Source organism: Belonocnema kinseyi, chromosome 8 (genome assembly GCF_010883055.1).
Source record: "Belonocnema kinseyi isolate 2016_QV_RU_SX_M_011 chromosome 8, B_treatae_v1, whole genome shotgun sequence".
NCBI lineage: Eukaryota > Metazoa > Arthropoda > Insecta > Hymenoptera > Cynipidae > Belonocnema > Belonocnema kinseyi.
Genome location: NC_046664.1, coordinates 95,776,371 through 95,783,380, shown reverse-complemented (window position 1 = coordinate 95,783,380; position 7,010 = coordinate 95,776,371).

Genomic DNA, 7,010 nt, shown 5'->3' with positions numbered 1-7,010 from the left:
ACAACTTTTCTCTCTACTCCTCCTAGCAAATCCAAAAAATATTTCTTCCATTCTATCATTTCAATATCTTGGTTTACTCTTTTTCTTCTTTTCCTTTCTCTTCTTGTTTAAAATTTTACCTGTTTAGGTAAAGCAAAAATATTGAATCAAAAATGGACTAGTAAAATGTTTGGATAAAAAATTGAATTTTCAACAAAATACTTCAATTTTCAAACAAAGGAATTAACTTTTAAGTAAAAAAGTTTAATCTTTAACCAAAAATGGGACAGTTAAAGTTTCAGTTCAAAAAATTAATTTTTAATAAAGAAAAAATCTAATTTAAACCCAAAAAGTGAAAATTATCAACAGTAAAAAAGTAATTATTACCCGCAAAAAAAAACAATGTTTCATCAAATATTTAAATTTTTTTAGCCCAAAAACAATTAAATTTTCAACAAAATAGTTGAATTATCAATAAAAAAATCATTTTTAACATCAACAGATGGATTTTCAAACAAGAAGAATAATTTTTAACAAAAAAGAGGAATTTTCAACTGAAAACGATCATTTCTAAAAACAAAACAAAAATGTCAACAAAATTGTTAAATTTTCAACTTTAAAAATGAAGGAAACAAATGCATTTTAAAGGGAAAAAATGCATTTTGAACTGAAAAATATAAATTTTAGACCAAAAATGAAACAGTTAAATTTTCAATTTAAAAATTCAATTTTCAACAACAAAAATAATCGAATTTTTAACAGAATAGTTAAATTTTGAAACACGGAAGTAAATGCACAAACAGCAAGCAAAATATTCTAATAAAAAGATGAATTTTCTTCCAATGAAATTAATTTTCTCTAAGAACAACAAATTTTAAAGCAAACACGAAAGCAATTTTGAACTTTAGAAATTAATTTTAATCTAAAAAATAGGTATTCAACCAAAAATGGAATAGTTAAATTTTCAGATAAAAAATTAATTTGTTAACAAAGTAGTTTAATTTTTAACGAAAGAAGTTAATTTTCATTTAAAAAGATAAGGTTTTAACCAAAACTGGAACAGTTAAATTTTCAGTTAGAAAAATTAATTTAAAAAAAATCGAATTTACAACAAAATAGTTACGTTTTCAAACAAACTAATGAATTTACAAACATAAAGAATAATAATTGTTCCAAAAGAGACGAAAATTCAACAAAATACATGAATTTTCAAAAAAAAAAGATAGTGCTTCAACTAAAATAGGGATAGTTATATTTTCAATTGATGAAATTAATTTAATATGACATTTTAAAGGATTTGACATATCTTAGGATATTTTATTAGATTCCAAGGAATTTTTTATTTATTTCAATAATTTAGTATCACATTTTAAAGGATTTTGAAATACTTGACGATTTTGAACTATTTTGTACAAAATTCCTTTTTTTTTTCTTTAAACAGTTTGTTTTTAACTACAAGAAAATTAATCTTTTTTGTCGAAAATTTAACAATGATTAAACATTAATTTTTTGTACATAATAGTACATAATAGTAATAATATCCATATTATATACACCTGAAAAACATAAGCTCAAAATCGCCTCATGCATGAAATTAAGAATCACGCAAAAAACTTAAAATCGCCAGTTTCTTTCATTTCTTTCAAATGGTGATTGAGATATAAATAGAAGACCACCGAAGTTTTCCGAAGCCTTCAGATCGGCAATCGTTGTGCAGCTCGATCTGGCAGCTCTGGGAGCAGCTGATTAGATCGTCATTCGTGAAGTCGGTAGAGCTCGGTTCGTGTTCGCGCATTTCCGGCTTAACACGAGGCTGGTCTTCGCAGCAGAAAAGTGGGGGGAACCTTCTCCCTTCATTCTTGTGTCGTTTTACCTCTCGCGAATTCTTAGGTCGTTTTTGTTCTCGCGTGTTTTTACTTCGCTTTTGCACAACTTTTTTTTTAGTTGGCTTTTGCTCTGAGCGTGTCAAATGTCCTAATTATCTTTTAAAAAGACTCGAATTTTTCTAATATTTTTTTGAGGATTTTAAGAGAACAAGCCAAAAAGTTATTAACTTGACCTCATTCAAAAGACTGATCATTTGACAAAAATGTTGTAAAATCTTCCTGTGAATGTGGTGTGGATAGGAATTTTATTAAAAAATGTGTGGGATTTTCTGAACAGAAAACTGCATGAATTTCTGAACTTTCTTATTTTTATTTTTTTAAGTGTATTTTAATCTGCTTTACACTTAGTGAAAAATCATAAGCTGAAAAACGATAAGAGAAATATCTATTTCTTCCATTTCAACCATAATTTGAAAGGAGATTCTTCATAGTATTTTACTAACTAATGGAGATATTTTTATAATTTTATTCCTGAAATCTATTCCCTAAGGTCAAACATGGTACACAAATATCGTAAAATTTAAAAAACGCCAACTATTTACAGGAATTTTTAAAATAAAAATCATTGCATATCATATTCAAATAAATTTTTTCAATATTTATAAAAGTATTATTATTCTTAATTAAAAAAAATTAATGTATAGAGAGTACAGTTTTTATTGGAAATTTCACGACGGGCAGAATCAAGGGAAAATAATCTAAAAATATGTTCATTAGTTATTAAAATGCTACAAAGACTTACCTTAACCATTTTTTTCTCTTTTTATAATCATGAGATATTTCTCCATAAAATAAATTTTGTTGCATTTATTTTACAATTATTTACAATCAATTTCCAATTACAATTATTTTACAATTAAAATAAAATTGTAAAAGCTAAATTTTGTAATTTTGAGATAAGTATTTTAAGGCATTAAAGATTTTGTAAATATTTCATATACAATAAAATAAGTATTATCAGTTTATAAGTTTATATGTAAATAATTATTATAAGATTTTTAAGACAATTAAAAAAAAGACTTTCGAATATATCAGATGTGTCAGAAAAGATCCTAGGAGATTTTTAAGACATTTTATTTTTATTTTATAGGATTTTAAAAAATATTATAAAAATTTCTTATCTATTTAAAACGTTTTGAATTCTTCAGGATATTGGTAACTCTCTCGAGTTTTTATCAAAAATTAATAAAATCATTCAAGATGTAGAAAAAAATTTCCTTATAATCCTCTAAATTTTCCCAAGCATTTTAAGAAACCATGTTTATTCTCTTGAAACCTTTCGAGATTCTTTTAAAGTTCCTAAAGTTTATCTTGCGTTTCTAAAACACTTCTAAAGTTTAAATTTGTTTGAATCTTATCAAGTCTACTAGATACTTCCCGAATTCACTTGATTATTTACTATTTTAACTATTTAATCTTATCAAATTGAAGCATTTTGCTTTAAAATCTTGTACACTCTTCTTTTAAATTTTAGGAAATCGTTCAATGCGATTAAAAATCTGCTTGAATTTGGTTAAAATACATTTTTTAAAATTAAAAATTCTTAAAAACTTTCACACGATTATTAGAAAAATAATTCTGTTTTTCTAATCTTGTCAGACCTTTCAATTTCTAATCTTTAAAAATGATTTAAATTTTTCCTGTTTTTTTTTAATTCTGCAAAATTAAAAAAAAATGCCTCCAAAGTTTTTCAAATGCTTTGAGAATATTTGAAATCTTTTGCAATATTTTGAAATGTTTAAACATAATCTTTTGAAATTAATTGTTGGAAATAAAAAATTATGTTAATTATTCCTTTAAAAATCATTGGAAGTTTTCATTATTTGCGAATCGTTTCAAAATTTTTGAATATCTCTAAAACTTACACAAATTTGAAAGAATTATGTTCCTTAATTTTTCTAAAGTTAAGTAATATGGAAAAATTACAACATTTTGCTTCAAAATATTTTACATACTTTTTAGACATTTTAGGAAATAATAAAAAATGTTTTGTAATCTTTTTTAAATTTTCTGTTAGAATTCATTCCAAAAAAATTATTCGTTTATCGACTTTTATTATTATTTTTTCATTTTACATACGTATCTATTATATCTTATCAAAACTTAATATAAAAGTCTGAAATGTTAAGTGTATTTAAATACTACAATTTGTAATGTTTCCATATTTTTAGAAATAATTCAACAAATTTTATGTATAATTAAAATAAACTTTTTGTAAATCTCATTGTACTTATTCCAAGTTATCTTTTTTTATTTTTCAAAATTTTTGTAATTACTTACTCTGATTGGAAATAATTTACCCTCTTGTAATTAAAATCGGGGATTCTGCTTAAGAAGAAATGTGCTGAAAGTAATTTAAAAAAAATTATTCGAACTTTAATTTTAAAGACTGATAATTGTACACAATTTCCAGGCGCATCTTTCTTATTCTTCTACAAGAATTTTTAGGGTTTTCAGTTTTTTAAATCAGTTTATCTTACGTTTCTAAAACTCCTCTGAACTTTAAATTCTTTTTTAATCTCATCAATTCTACTCAATATTTATTGAATTTATTCGATTATTTGCACTTTTAAAAAATTTGTAATGTTATCGAATTAAAAAATTTTGATTTTAAAACCTTTTACACTCTTTTTCGAAATTTTAGGAAATTGTTTGATGTGTTTAAAAATCTTCTTTAATTTTCTTTCAAAGCACAATTTACAAAATAAAAAATTATTCAAAATTTTCACACGTTACTTAGGAAAATAATTCTTTTTTTTTGTCTGGTCTCCTAATCTTTCAAAATTATTCAAATTTTTCCTGATTTTTTTTTATTTTGCAAAATTAAAAAAACATTGCCTTTAAAATTTTTCTGATACTTCGACAATTTTTGATGTATTTTTGAATGTTTTGAAATGCTTTAAAATAATCTCCTAAAATTAATTTTTCCGAAATGAAATTTTATTTTAATTATTTCTAGGAACCTAAAATAATTTTTTTCATTTTCGTGAAAACTTACAAAATTCTTGAAAAATCTTTACAAGTTTTAATACTATTTGAATCCTTTCAAAATTTCTGAATATCTCTTAAATTTGCTCAAATTTGAAAGTAGATTTTTAAAGCAACGTATAATTTAAAAAATTGTGTAACGAAATTGCACAAGAAGGCATAATAAGGATTTTGTTCCTTAATTCAAGATGTGAAAAAATTGACTCATAATCTTTTAAATTTTTCACAAGGAATTTTAAGAAAAATAATTTTATCTCCTTGAAATCTTTCTGAATTCTCCTAAAGCCTCTAAACTTTATTTTTTCGAAATCTTTGAAAATCTACATTTCTAAAAAATTTAAGTTCAAAATTAAATTTGAATTTCTGCCATTCTTCTAAATATTTCTTGAATTTACTGGTTTATTTACGTTTCTCAAAACTTTTTAATCTCATCAAATTGAAACATTTTGCTTTAAAATCTTCTACGCTCTTTAAATTTTAGGAAATATTTTGATGTGTTTCAAAATCTTTTTGATTTTTTTTAAAGCACATTTTTGTAAATAAAAATTATTGAAAATTTTCAAACGATTAAAATTTTTTCTCAGAATTTATTCCATTCCATTTTTGATTGAAAAATAATTTTTCAAATTAAAATCTAACTATATATTTAAATATTGAACTATTCTGTTCTAAATTCGATTGTATGTTTTTTTTCAATTTTCAGTTGAAAATTCATTTCTTCCATCGAAAATGAAACTATTTTAAAACTAAAATTTTTTAAAATAACTATTTTGGTTGATCATTTAACTGTTTTGTTGGAAATTCGATTCTTTTTTTGTTGGGAAAACATTTTCTTATACTAAAAATTTAATTGTATCATTTTTGGTTGAATTTTTTTTTGTAGGAAATTGACCTTTCTCAGTCAAAAATTCTTCTTTTTTGGTAGAAAATTATTTTTCTCGTTTAAAATTCATCCATTTTAATCAGGAATTCATTTCTTTTAATGGAAATGCATTTTTTGTTGAAACTTCTTTTTTTTTGGTATGAAATGGTTAAAAGTTCATCTATTTTTTGGAAATTACACTATTTTGTGAAAATTTTTGGTTGTAAATTGATTTTTTAAACTGATAATTTAACCGATTTTCGTTGAAAATTCTTGTATTTTGTTAACAAAAATTGTTGTTGTTTTAAAATTGATTTTGAAAATTTTGAAATTCTGTTTTCGGTACAAAAGTTATTGATTTGAAAATTAAAATATTTGTTTGCAAATTTAATTTTTTTCTTAGGAATTTAAATATTTTGTTGAAAAATTTGATTTTTTGGGGTTGATAATTATTTTTCAACTGAAAATTTATCTATTCAATTTTTCGTTGAAACATTATAATTTTAGTTTAAAATTAATTTCTTTTGTTGAAAATTCCATTTCTTGTCTGAAAATTTGATTAGACCATTTTTGATCGAATACTTATTTTTTTAGTTTAAAATTCGTTTCTATAGATGAAAATTGAACAATTTTGTTGACTATTTTTTTTTCTTGAAAAATTTTCTTTTTAGTTATAAATTTATCTTCTTTGTTGGCGAATTATTCTTCTTTAAAAATTAATTTGTTTTGGATAAAAATTAATTTCTTTTGTTAATTTATTTGGTTTTAAAAATTAATTTTTTCAACTACAAACTTCAGTATAAACTACAATGTTTGAGTTAAAAATTTATTTTTTAAAGTAATTTCTTGGGTTAAAAATTTAACTATTTTGTCGAAAATTTGTTTTTTATTTGTTAAAAATCCATTGTTTACTAAAAATATGACTAAGGCATGCAGCACTAAATTTGAAACATTTTAGACCCAGAAGTCTTGTCTCCTATATCCATTTACATAAAGTCAATTATATTTGCCTCTTCGCAATAAGCCTAATGGTTCTAAGGTAACTCAGGATTTCAAAACCTGAATAAATTCGAGGAGCAGCTAGATCGTCATTCGTGAGGTCGGGAGAGCTCGGATTCCTGCTCCTGCATTTTCGGCTTTACACGAGGCTGGGCTTCGCAGCATTTACAGTCTGTCAAGTTAAAGCGTGGGTGACTTTTTTGGTAAAATATTTTATTTAAACGCATGTTTCTACATGGAATTACATTTGTCAAGGTGTCGAGCAAAATGCTTTTCTGTTAGTATTTTGTCCAATC